This window comes from Lathyrus oleraceus, chromosome 5, assembly GCF_024323335.1.
Source record: "Lathyrus oleraceus cultivar Zhongwan6 chromosome 5, CAAS_Psat_ZW6_1.0, whole genome shotgun sequence".
Taxonomy (NCBI): Eukaryota; Viridiplantae; Streptophyta; class Magnoliopsida; order Fabales; family Fabaceae; genus Lathyrus; species Lathyrus oleraceus.
This window is the reverse complement of record NC_066583.1, coordinates 220649198-220663025: the sequence shown is the minus strand read 5'-3', so window position 1 is coordinate 220663025 and position 13828 is coordinate 220649198. Positions and strand designations below refer to the sequence as shown.

Genomic DNA, 13828 nt, shown 5'->3' with positions numbered 1-13828 from the left:
GTTTTATTTTTCTGGCTATTTTTCGATCGCATTCTAATCAGCTAGAGCCTTTTAACCGATCATTTTTTATTTCAAAATTTTATCGAAACCTATATATTTTTGAGAAGTTTATTTCACGCTGGTCATTTTGGTGCACTCAGTTTAATTTTTTCGAGCTTTTTTGTGTCTGATTTTTATTCATTTAAAGTCTTTTTATTTTTATTTCTTTGTCAAAACATCCGTAACAATTAATTAGAATTTTCTACCTTGTCGTTTCGATTTATATTTAAAAATTTAAATTAGTGTATATTTATTTGATTTGATCTATTTCTAGCTATTTTTTACACTAATAATACATGTTAAGAGCAATTTTAGTTTTTTTTTAAAATTATAGAGTTGTATGTATATTTAATTAATGCTGAAAATTAAATTAGTGATTTTTTGCTTTCCTTAATTTCAAACACACACAGACTAAAATGAAGCTTCCATGTGCATGTGGATGAAAACGAGACACATCGCCCTCCTTTCGTTGGCTTCTTATATGCTGAAGGAAAAAAGAGAAAAAAATTCAGAGGGACCCTCTCTCAGGTTGCAGAACAAATATATACTTCATCGGCTCTCAATATCTTCTTTCTCTCACAACCTCTCCTTTTCATCTAACCAACATCAAACACATAAACAACCTCATTCCAACCATAACATCGTCTTCATCAAGTCTTTGCACCACCAACATTGTTATACGCACGCGCACACACACATGCACACACACACACACACACCATATTTTCACTCCATCTACACCACCTTGCTCCTTCTAAAACGCAACCCAAACATCATCTTCTTCGCCCATCTCAACGCCTGAAACACCTCACGTAATCTTTTCTTCAACACTCACGGCTTTCCTTCTAAACCATAAAAATCCCTTCTCTAAACTCTACTACTCCTCCAAAACCCATCGCCATCTTGAACAACAACCTCACACTTAACCACCAGTTTCCGTTCATCAACCACCACTTCACGATTTAACCACAAACGAAACACCTACAAACACCATGAAAAACGAAATCACCATAAACCTCGACAAACTCGCGGCTACACACAAACAACTCCCTTCTCCACGATCTTACATCGGCCTCACCCTCCAATTTTCCAACTCAAACACTTCAAACTACCACCACCCAAAATCGCGACGCATCGGAACCTCAACCGCCTAACACAACCATAACAACAAGTGTCACCTTCACCACCGACCAAAACTAAACTCTCACATTCTCCAACCACCTCTGTTTTAAACTCACTTTCACCTATTCTGATTCAAAACCGATACAAAATTAAAGCTTTGCTTTGCTTTGCTGTTTTTGTTTTTTCTTTTGATGCAGTGTTTTCATCTGAAATAATTTACAAATAGGAGGAGAATGATATCTAAAAACGAGAGATTATTTTGAGATAGTAGATATTTTTTCCTTCCCTGTTGTTTTTTGTATAGCGACCATGAGAAAGAAGAGGAAATTTGAGTTTTTCCTTTTGGTACTGAAAAGAAAATCTCCACGAGGAAGGGGGGACTTGGGTTTTTGACTTTTATTTTGGTTCTACCTCCTCCACCACATGTCAGAACTTGGATGGAGGGATTTAAAATTTGAATTTTTTTTCCTCTCACCCTGTTACATCTCACTGCCCCTATTTCCTTTTTTTTCCTTTTTTTTTTGTTTTTTTATATTTTTTTTTTGTTTTTTTTTTGTTTTATATATGTTATTATTATTAGTATTATTATTAATATTACTAATATTATTATTGTTATTATTATTATATATACATTATCATTATTGATTATTACTAGTATTATTATTATGGACATTTTTACCATTATTATTGTCCACTTATTTCTACCATTATTATTATTATTATTATTATTATTATTATTATTATTATTATTATATTACTAATTATTACTATTATTATTATTGATTACTATTATCATTATCATTATAATTTTTTATTCATCATTTTTGTTATTCTTATTAATTATTATTTGTTTATTATTATTTTTTGTTATATATTATTATTATTTACTATTATTTATAATTGTTAATATTTATTGTCTATTATTATTGTTTATTAATTAATTATTATTATTATCATTAATATTTATTAATTAAATTTATTTTTATTATTATTATTATTTATTTATTTTTGTTAATTATTATTGTTAAGTATGATTATTGGTTATTATTGTTATTATTGTTAATATTTTTTATTTCTAATTATTATTTATTAATTAAATTGTTTATTTTTAAATTGCTAAAAGAAAATATTTGATTTATTTGTCCCATCGATTTTTCACTGATGCGTTGCCGTTTCTGAGTTAAAAATTTAATTTAACTTCAAAAACTACTTAAACGCATAGAGTCTTGTTGAGCGACCTCAGATAGAGTGATTCCTACATAGATCATTTTACGATTGCTTAACATAGTGCTAAATTCTGTAGTTCAAACTTCTGATTTTATTTCGAGTCCTTTGGCTTTCTCTTGGACCTTCTTACAACGCGGTTATTTATTCTACAATTGTCTTTCGAGTTTGTTTTTGTTAAATTGTTATATTGTATCCCCATTTGTCAAATTGTACCCCATCCATGTAATGTATAAATAAGTTTACCGCTTTCCTTTATTGCTATTGTATAGTTAATTGTTAACTCAAGTTTAAAACCAACACTTTCAAAAAAGAACAAAAAAACAAATATTCGATCCAACGTCGAGCAATTTTCACAAATCAGAACCATTTACACTATCCACTTCTCCATCATTTTCAAAACCCTAAAATCATTCCATCCCGTTTCAGTTCAAACGTAAATAATAAAAACCCCAATCAAACACCGAGTGTCTTTTCCCTAATCAAATCCAAAATACCTAATCATACTTAAACACCATTTTAAAAAGGGTGAAAAGGAATATGGTCTAGAGCCTTCGATTCCCCTCCTCGATTGTTTAGATACGAGTTGTCTTACTCGGTCATTCAAGCAATTGTCATATGTTTAAAACTTCTAATTCGATTCACCTCAAATCGCTTTCAAAATCAACCTTAAGTCAAACTCATTTTCTTAACAAACTTGGACAAAAAAGGAGGTGGTCTAGATCCTTCCATTCCCTTCCCTGAGTATTTGGATACGAGTAGCCTTACTTGGCAATTCGAGTATTTATCGTTCGTCCAAAATACATTAATCTTATTTTAATCCTTTTGCAATTAAGAATGAAAAAAGAGATGGTCTACAGCCTTCTATTCCTCTTCTCGAGTACTTGGATATGAGTAGCCTTACTCGGCCATTCGAGTAATCATCATCCAACAAAACACTCAACAAGTCAAACTTGTTTTCCGCCCTTCCGTGACCCCGGGTTTTTTTAGAAATGTGTATGCTTTATCCATATTCGACGTGAAACAAACAAAGACTTCCGCCTCCAAAAGCAAGTAACAAGTAAAAGTTTAATCATTGGATATGTCTAAAGGATCACTTCCTTAAAAGCAATCAATCCAGTAGTTCTTTCAGAGTAAAACTACGTAACCTTGAGTTCTCCATAACACCTGGAGATACGTAGGAGCGGGATTGAGAAATCTTGTCACGCACCCCTTTAATAAAGAAATGTTTTTCTTTCTTTCTTTTTCTCGCTCAATAAGTAGAATATAACAATAAACATAAGCTAACACTCTATCGCAAATCTAACTAAGAGGTTCCCTTTGAGTACAACAGACGTGAGGGGTGCTAATACCTTCCTCTTTCCTAACTGACTCCCGAACATAAATTTGGTTGCAACGACCATTTTCTTTTGGTTTTAAGGGTTTTATCGATATTTTCCCTTTCCTTTATTGATATAAATAAAGTTTGGTGGTGACTCTGTTCAAACATTTTTTTCATGAGCAAGTGAACGCTCCATGAAGGATCGCATTTTTCGAGATGCGACAAACCACATGATAAAATAAGACACTAAACAACACATCATTTCAACATAAAAATAACTTCATATTAACTTCTCATTGCTCATCAAACAAAAGGTTTAGCTTATGATGAGTTGAGTACAACTTACAAAGTTAGTTCTGAAAGGAAACATTCTTAGGCAAAAGATGAAAAAGAAATAGCAACCTAAGAGTAACGTGAAACTTCCTTGTGGTGCATAACCAACAAGTGATGTTTTCAGTCACGTCAGGCTTCAGGAGTTAGCACTAGAAAATGTGAGAAGAGGAAGCACTTTTTTCTTTCCACTTTTTCTTACAATAATATTCTCTGTAATTTTCTCTAAGGTGTTGAACTCCTTCAGCAAACTTCAATATTGCCTATTTATAAGCCTTCATCTAGGGTTTTCTTCCCTTCTCTTGTCTTGGATAATGGGCCTTTGTAGGATCAAATCAAGCCTAAATATCAAGTCAGAATATTCCATTCCTTCCTTCAGCTTCGTCTATAAGAAATCAGGTACAAGGACAATAGTGGGGGACAAAGTGTAGCGTGACAGTTTCCTGCGGCAGACGACGTTGTTCTTTCTGCATGGCACGCTCCATTATGGATGGACTATTGTACCTTATTTGTATTTTAGCGCCATGAATCTTATCCACTCAACTCAAGGGAGCCCTACCAACACACAAACAAATATTCCTTATTAATACAACTCCTTATCCATTTATGCCCCAATGATTCAGCTGGTTGCTTCATTTCATTCCTTAACTGAATTCATTTTTATTCCAGGTTGAACTCGTAGGTTCTGTCCTCAACTATCTTGCCTCAGCTCCTCAGAACAATACTTAAAACACAAGAAACAAACACATCAAAACTACAAGAGAGAGCATCTATTACGCTCTAAGCTAAATATTGCAGAAACATCTATAATGCATTAAAACACAAATATAATGATAAATCTACTAGGTTTAAACAAGATATTAGGCTATATAATAACTCATAAAATATGAGTTATCAATGACTTAGAGACCCGCTCAGAGGTAACCCTGACGTGTGAGTCAAGAGAAAATGAGTCTCCACTAACTCTTGAAATTTAGGTGGTCAATACGTTCCCCTGAGAGGAAGGGAGTAGTTGACACCATTAAGGGAGACTCAAACCCTACATCTTATAGACCTCTATAAATACATCTCCCCTAAAGGGGAGAAATGACATACCCTAAGTGATACACAATATTTACACCCTAAAGAGCATAATGCTCATTACAATCTTAATATATGACTTCTTGTAACTATAAACTTGCTATTAAGCATCACTGGTCATCATTAGAGCCTCTCACCTCACGTGAGCAGGTCTCCTAAATTACCTCAAAACACCACCTTACAGGACTTATCACGGTAGTGGGCAAACCTTAACCACCATATCATGTTATAATCCTACTAAGGCCTCTGAGTCTCCTTGCCCTTGTGGGGTGGGGGTGGGGGGGGAGGGCATGCACACATATACTTTTTGGCCAATACAATTTCCATCCTCATCAAGCTTGATGCGAAAGACCCATCGGATTCCAATAGCTTGATTAGTTGAATATTTGTGAACAAGCACTCAAACATTGTTTGTTCATTTAAATGTTCTTGCATAACAAGAGACGAATGTTCATTGATAAGAGCTTCATCAACTTTCGTTGGCTTAACTTGGGAAACAAAATCCATAAAGTTACATACCATGCTAAGGTAGTGTTGAGTTGTATCTCCCGTAGAAATACTCCCAATGACATTCTGAATTGGATGGTCTTTGGCAATCCTTAATTATTTGAGAAGACCCTGACATTCTCCATTTACTTTTTCATCTTAAAGACCTTTAGCTTGACTTTGTTCATTCTCTTGATCTTTATTTTGTTCTTAATCTTCAAGAGATGATTTCTCTAGGATACCTGCACACTTAACAACTTCTACTTATACAGACTTGGGTTTATAATCATCAAAGGTAACATGAAAGGATTCTTCTATTGTCACGGTTCTTTTGTTAAAAACACTAAAAGCTTTACTATAAGTGGGATATTTTAGGAATACACCCTTATCAACTTTTGCATCAAATTTCTGAAGTTTTTTCCTTCTCGTTTTTAAGTACAAAAAAACATGTAAGTGAAAACATTTGATTTTATTCCCTTCAATAAATGGTAGTGCTTCTTCTTTAGAATGGATCTTATCAAGACATGATTCATCACATAGCAAGAAATGCTTACGAAATCAACCCAAAAATATTTAGGAATATTTGAAGGAGAATGGCGATCCAAAACGCAGCGGAATTTAAAATTTTCTCCTTTAGTGATCCTTACGAATGGGCATGATCAATGATAGAATCGTTACCTCTTGTGACGATTGAAACCTTTGATGCAGATCTACGGAGCGATCACGAACGTTGAACGATGACAACGCCTCTACTCAGTCCACACGAACGGATTCCTTCAATCTCAGTGCTAGCTGCTACGAATGAAGGCTTTGAGTGAGTGAGAGAGAGAGAGAGAGAGAGAGAGAGAGAGAGAGAGAGAGAGAGAAAGAAATTGCAAAAACTGCACAAATGCTTCTGCACAAGGGTTCTATTTATAGAACCACTTGTGCGGGCTATAAGCTAAAAAGCCCACTTAAGTGTATGTGGCCCATATCTTATAATACGCCAAAATCACTTAAGCGTGTGATACCTTACCATATTTCGTATTCTACTTAAGTACACCGTACCTTACGATGTTCTACAATTCACTTAAGTGCACCGTACCTTATGATGTTCCTTAGTTACTCTATCTCTCATCAATCTGTCCTTTGTGTGTGACCCTGTAGGTTTTCGCGGCATTGACAATTATATTAAATCACATATTTAACATAATAAACAGTGAGCGGTTTCTAGCAACACATCACTGCTACCTAAGACACGAAAATGTCATGTGATCTGACAAATCCTTTTGTGATAATACTTATGTGTATAATTACCCTTTTGCCCTTATATCTATATTGAACATAAGACATAGACCGTGTCATCTTTGTCCAGTTCAATATTGGGCCCATAGATATTTATAATGTTACGCAGGATGGGCAAATTCCATCTAGGTCACTCATGTTCCTTAGCATGCTTCGTGGAGTACCCATCAACTGTCTTTATGGTCATCCAGTTACAGACAATGTTTGATCAGCAACAAGGCACTTGACTCTACATCTAGGGTCCATAGTGGTTTCAGGTCGAAGGGTGGTATACACCATTATCACCATGAGAATAACTTATGACACTTTGCATAACATTCTATATAGTATTCTCATAGCAGGCCAATCCAGTATAAATATTACTCTTAATATTCATACCTATGTTTAAGACTTGATAACTCCTTATCCATGATCCATGAGATGCGATCATCAGTCTATACACATAATAGTCTTAATGCTTCAATGTTATCCCACTTCATAATAAAGCTCGACTACGGATACTTTAAGAATAGTGTCCTTATGTTTAATGTGATCTCATGATTAAGTCACACTTGATACATTAAATGGACTAGCTATTATAGGGACTTTATTAAACAAACATAATAAAGAAAAAGTCTTTTATAATTAATAAATAATTCGATACAAGTACCAAAAGTATTGGCCTCTAGGGCTTACACCAACAATATTTATCTCATTGAGCAATGACTTCGCTAGCTCTTCGAGAGATCTATTTTTTCCTTTCCACTACCCCATTTTGTTGTGGAGTTCGTGGAGTGGAAAACTTGTGTCAGATACCATTCTCATTACAATTTTTTTCAAGTTCCTCATTTTGTAATTCTCCACCATGATCACTTCAGATTGATGTAATGCTTAATACTTTATCGTTCTGGATAATCTTGGCTAGTTTTTGAAATGTAGAAAACGTAATTCTTTTCTAAGGGGCAATTACAACTACAAGGGCATATAAATTTCCACAAAAACTTTTGACTTTGGATAGGTAAAAAATATTTGTGTGCAAAAGTTGTAAGGGCCAATCTATATAAATAATATTTTTTTGCTTTAAAAGAAGACCTTACTTGCTTACCTTTTTGGCACAAATCATATAACTGATTCTTTTTAAACTATATGTGTGACAGATCAATTACTAAGTCCATGCAAAACAACTTATTTAAGTGGTCCATGTGGATGTGAGTTATTCTCCTATGATATAGCCATGATTTATCCTCATTACTAAGAAGAAGAAAATCATTTGAATGAATTTTATTTAGATTCATGGTGTTGGTGTTTCCGCTTCTTGAACTATTAAAGATGGTTTGATTTTATTTTGATTTAATAACCCTGCATCTAAAAGAATCAAATATTACATTGTTACATTTGTCGCATAATAGACTAATACTTAGCAAATTATACTTTAAACCATCAACTAGTAAAACCTCCCCGATTGTTGGATTGGGGAACTTACCAAATGTACGAATACCAATGATTTTTCCCTTGTTAGTGTAATCATAGGAGACAAAACCTCCCTTTTTAGGAGTGAAGGAAAAAAATAAAGATTCATCTCTAGTCATATGCTTTGAACAGACGTTATCAAGGTACAACTTAGAGTTTGATATTGTAAAACATACTTGCATCAAAAACTTTAGGTACCCAAATCATTTTGGGTCCTATAATTTTTGTTTGATAAATGCTATTGCAAGATTTCTTTTGAAAATCAAAATTCCAAGAAGTAGACATGTTTCTCATTTTTCAATCTTGATGTTCTTTATAAAAGTGAGAAAGAGGATAACCATGTTTCCTTTCATGGTTCTTCTTAACGGAAAAAATATATAATATGACCATTTTTACTACAATAATTATATTTAGGGTATATTTGGTAGTTGTTTTTTGGAGAGTTTTAGAGAGGAATGCTTTGGAGGATGACATCTATATTTTTAAATGTGTTTGATATTTTTAAAAAGTAAAAAAAAACAATATAATACATTAGCATATAAAATCATATTTTTTTTAACTTTTCTAAAATATCAAGCACATATCAAAATATAGACACAATCCTCCAAAGCCTTCCCCTCCAAAATTCTCCCAAAATCAACTCTCAATCAGATCCTTAAGTATTTTACATTTAGGGGTTTGATGAGCATGTAATATTTTATTAAAATTCTTAACATTATTCTTAGGTTCATAACTTAGACCAACTTTATTATATGATGTTGTTTGATTTTCTAGAAGAAGATTCAAGTTATATCTTTCCATAGTGAACTTATTAAGTGTGTTTGGTAAATCCTTGTCTTCATTTTTTAAAATGTCACATTGATCGCACTTGATAGATTCATCTAATATTTTGTGGGAAAGGGAAGAGATTTGAGTTAAATTATTGCCTTTCTTTAATATATTCTATTTCTTTCAAGGAGTTTTTATTTTCAAATTCAAGGGAAGAAATAATTTGTTTAGAAGTGGAGACAAGTTATTTTCACCTATTTGTTTCTTTATTTAATTTTTTGCAAATACGAAATAAGTCATGATAAGATAAATGAGAAGTTACCCCATTTTCTTCATGATCTTCTATGAGACATATGTTAATTTCTTCATCATCTGAGAAATCCATGTTATTGTTGTCCAAGATAAAAGCTCTCTTGTTAGTGAAACCCTAAGGGGAAATCCTTAGGGACCGAAGTTGGCTATATGATTTAAGGTTGAATAATTATAGTTTCTACTGTGTTCTTTCGTTTCCTTCCTCTCTTTATATTTTAGTTATTTACTCTTTCACGCTTAAACTCTGCTTCATTTCTTTTCTTAAAATTAATCAAATAAAATAAACTTTTCTATTTAAAGTCTTAAAAATTATTTTATCTCAATTCATCCTCTTGTGTTTGAAGTCACTTGATCAATATATCTAAACCGCATGATTTTGCTCATTCTTTCAATTTTCTTTCTTTTCTCCCAATTCTCGTCTGCAAGTCATTTACTTCCTCCGTCATAATCACTTTCATAGTAAAATACCACTTAATTTGTCTAGTTAGAACAAATTTTGCACAAATTAGCCTTTTCCACCATTCTTATAAATCTTTATAATAAAAACATAAACAAATTAAAATAAAAAATATTTAAAACAAATACAAATTATGATAAAAACATACAATGATAGATTACATGTTTATATAATCAATTAATGTCATCAAGATTATTGCAAATCTAAACACCATATAACATAGAGTTAGTTATGTTATTATTAAAAATCAATACAACACAATCAACAATTTTATTATGAACACAAACACTTGATATGGTATATCTTTACCAAAAAAAAATTTTTTTTTGAATATTTTGTACACCATTCATACAAAGGTTGTTTTCCTTAACTAGTTCATAGTACTTTTTTCATTCCTTTCTTAAATATCCACTGGAATCACATCTTTATCTCAGTAAATCTCTACATTTGATGCAATGAGTACTTCATTTGTCTCATCCTTATTAACTCCAAATACGCTATTGATCATATTATGAGTATGACCATTGACCTTCAATATTAACAATATCTTAAACCATATATTGAATAGTACTAGAGTAGGTAATACTAGTTTCTACTAAAGATTATTCATGATAAAGCCACCTCGTGTAGTAATAAAGGAAATGATGAGTCGAGCATGACACTAATACTTTACAGTTTTTTAAAATTATATCGAGTTTACAAAAGCATATTATTTTACTGTTTTCCGATTCATCTTTAAAGAGAGTTAATAAACTCCGGTATACTTTACTCACATAATATCAATGATTGTGGTTTCATAATCAATGGCTTATCAATTTATTCAAAATATAAAATTTAAATTTAAATATTTTAATGTATTAAATAAAACCTACATAAACTACTAATTATGTCAAAGTATAGGACAATGTATTTATTTGTATCCTAGGTAACGAAATAATATTTTTGCTTGTTAAACCTATTAATATTATACTTATTTCACTATATATATATATATATATATATATATATATATATATATATATATATATATATATATATATATATATATATATATATATATATATATATATATATATAAACACTCATGATCTTTAAAACACACACCTAACAAATCTATGACTATAAAAAAAAATATAGTATCTATATTATGTTTGTTATTATTTGAAGGAACTTAAGATAAAAAGTATTACAGTGATGTCACTATTATAAAATATATCATTGATAATATCATATTCTTACGATCATTGTGTTAACGTGACATAATAACGATATCATATTTTTACATGTTTGATTATTTTTATTAAAATATTTTTCATCAAGTTTCATAATAATAACGGTAAAGATAGATCAAGTATTACAATCTTCCAATCCCATCATCAATATTTTTTTCATTTTTTTATAAAAAAAACGTGTCTCTTGACCATGAAAGTGACTAATAGTTACCATAATTTCAAATAGTTTGTATGTCTTTTAAAACAATAATGATATGAAATTGTTATTGAGAATATTACTATTGAAAAAGTTTTGATAAAGATAAATTTGATGTATTCATTTGTATTATTTTTGGGGCAAAATATGAGTTTCAATTTGTAGCGAATAAGCTTAATATGAGTCAGTAGTATGCAACAACCCAACTTGATATCAATATTTACATTCTTAATTATTATGATGAAATTGAGATATTTAAAAAATTAGAACGAAGAAATATTGAAATATTTAAATTTAATTTCGCTTGCCCTTATAGCTCAGTGGTAGAGCGTCAGTCTTGTAAACTGAAGGTCTGCAGTTCGATCCTGCATGAGGGCAAAAGTTTTTTATTTTATTCTTTATAAAAGTTCTAGCGTTTCAAATGAGAAAATTAATATAGTTTAGTTTAAGCCTTTGCTTGTTTTCATTTTTCTCTTTAATGACATATACATGTGCGTTTTTTTTAGAAACATGCAGTTGAGAATGTTCTATTCTAATGAGAAAGTTGTGTCACTATTTTTGTTTTTTTATAGTTTTGGTGAGTCTACTATTCTAGAGTGGTGGAAAGCATTGCATATACCAACCCAACAAATATTGGTTAAGTAAAACAGTTATTTTAGGTTCATTATATTCGTAAGGTTTTAACCATTTCTTTTATATAATTTCTCAAGTTATTATAAATGTCACGTACATGTATTCGTCAACAAATGTACTTTACAAAAAAAAATAGAGACATTTTAGCATTTTTAAAATACTTTTGCATAGAATAATAAATGAATATTTATTATTAATACATTTTTATTTTTATAATATTATAAAAATATAAAATATATTTGAAGAATTTATTTAAGTCCTCCAAAATCTTCATCCAATATAAATTTTGAATCTCCTTAATTTAAGAAAATTTTGTGTTATAAATAAAAATAAATCCTCCAAAATTCTTTCAATCAAAATCTTCCAAAGATTTTTTCGAGAGTTTGGAGGAAAATAGAAGAGAGAATTTTGAAAAAAAAAAGGAATGATTGCATAATAGAATAGAGAGATTTAAGTGGAAAAAGTTTTTAAATATTTATTTTTGTTCAAAAATCAAAATTCTTTAATTTGGGAAAATAAAAAAAATTATATTTGAGGAGAGGGGTTTGGAGGATTTAGACAAATTGTTCAAATATAATCTATATTGTTATAGTATTCTAAAAATTAAAAATGTATTAATGATAAACATTATTCTACCATTCTATACAAAATATTATTTTAAAAAATGTTAACCATTTTTCTATATTTTTTTAAAATTCTTTTGTTGGAGTCCTATCTTCCCCTTCCCTCCAAACTCCTAAGTAGAACTTTAATATATAAATTTTAAATGAGGGTTTGAAAAGTCCTCGCATACCAACTAGTCTAAAATTACAATCCTTCATTTTCCCTTGCATTTGAGAATTGTATATCTAATTTTTCAGTTGAAAATCATTTTTAAAACACTTAAGAACCAAAACTAAAATTACAATCCTTCATTTTCTCTTGCATTTGAGAATTACAACATTTAAAATCATTTTTAAAATCACTCAAGCACATAAAGAAACCCCAATTTTCCTTCTTCTTCCTTAACTTCTTCAACGAACTTCTTTATCACGATGGCGCTTCAACCTCAATCTCACCCACATTTCGCTGCTGAAGTTGACTTACCATTGTATGTCAACGATCGTACTTATGTTTCTGAAGCCCCCGTGGAGGATGGAGAAAGGAGATTATGGTATCATTATGCCCTCATTCCTTACACTCTCGTTGGTTCAATGTTTGTATTCATGGGTCCATTGCCCAAGTGTATAAAGAAACCTCACACGATGAACGACTTCTTTCCCACTTATTATGATTATGAACCATTGGTGTTCGTTGACAAACCTTTCAACTTTAATTTATTCAAGAAACAAGTTTTCCGCTCTTCTTTTCCAACTGAGGACATTGAATATATCAAATGGCTAAACAGGGTTGAAGAGAAGAAGAAACACTTTTTGAGGGATTTAAGCATTTTTACCTAATCCAACTTCCAAGAGTGGGTCTCTCCTACAACTTTCACATGCTCATCTTTGCCATGTGCTTCTAGGACATGTTGACTAATGCGTTCCATTTACCTTGTGGGGGTATAAGTCCCACCCTTTTCGACATTGCTGCCATAATTCGCCTTCGACCAACTAGAGAGGCTTTCGATCCCTAAAGGAAAACCAAAAATAATCCTGCTTTAACTTTACTAGGACTGCTTACAACTCCTTCATAGAGGACCATCGAGGTTCGTTAGATCGAGTGAATGATCAAGAACATATTGTCTTTTGACTTATTGGCTCTCCAGGTATGTCTTATGTGCTTGTTTTGTTCAAGTGGCGAAGGAGTATGTTTCCCTAGCTACCCAACTCCATGAAGGGAGGAAAATCTGCCTGAGAAGGTTAATCCTCTTGGGCTTCTATGAATCATTAGGGTTTTCTTGTGAAGACCTGAAG

General features: G+C 31.4%; 1 non-coding gene across 1 annotated transcript; it reads left to right on the top strand.

The window, feature by feature from the left end:
* Window positions 1-11606: 11606 nt before the first annotated feature.
* TRNAT-UGU (transfer RNA threonine (anticodon UGU)) lies at window positions 11607-11678 on the top strand. Its single transcript has one exon. It is a non-coding gene; the product is annotated as a tRNA-Thr (tRNA).
* Window positions 11679-13828: the final 2150 nt, after the last annotated feature.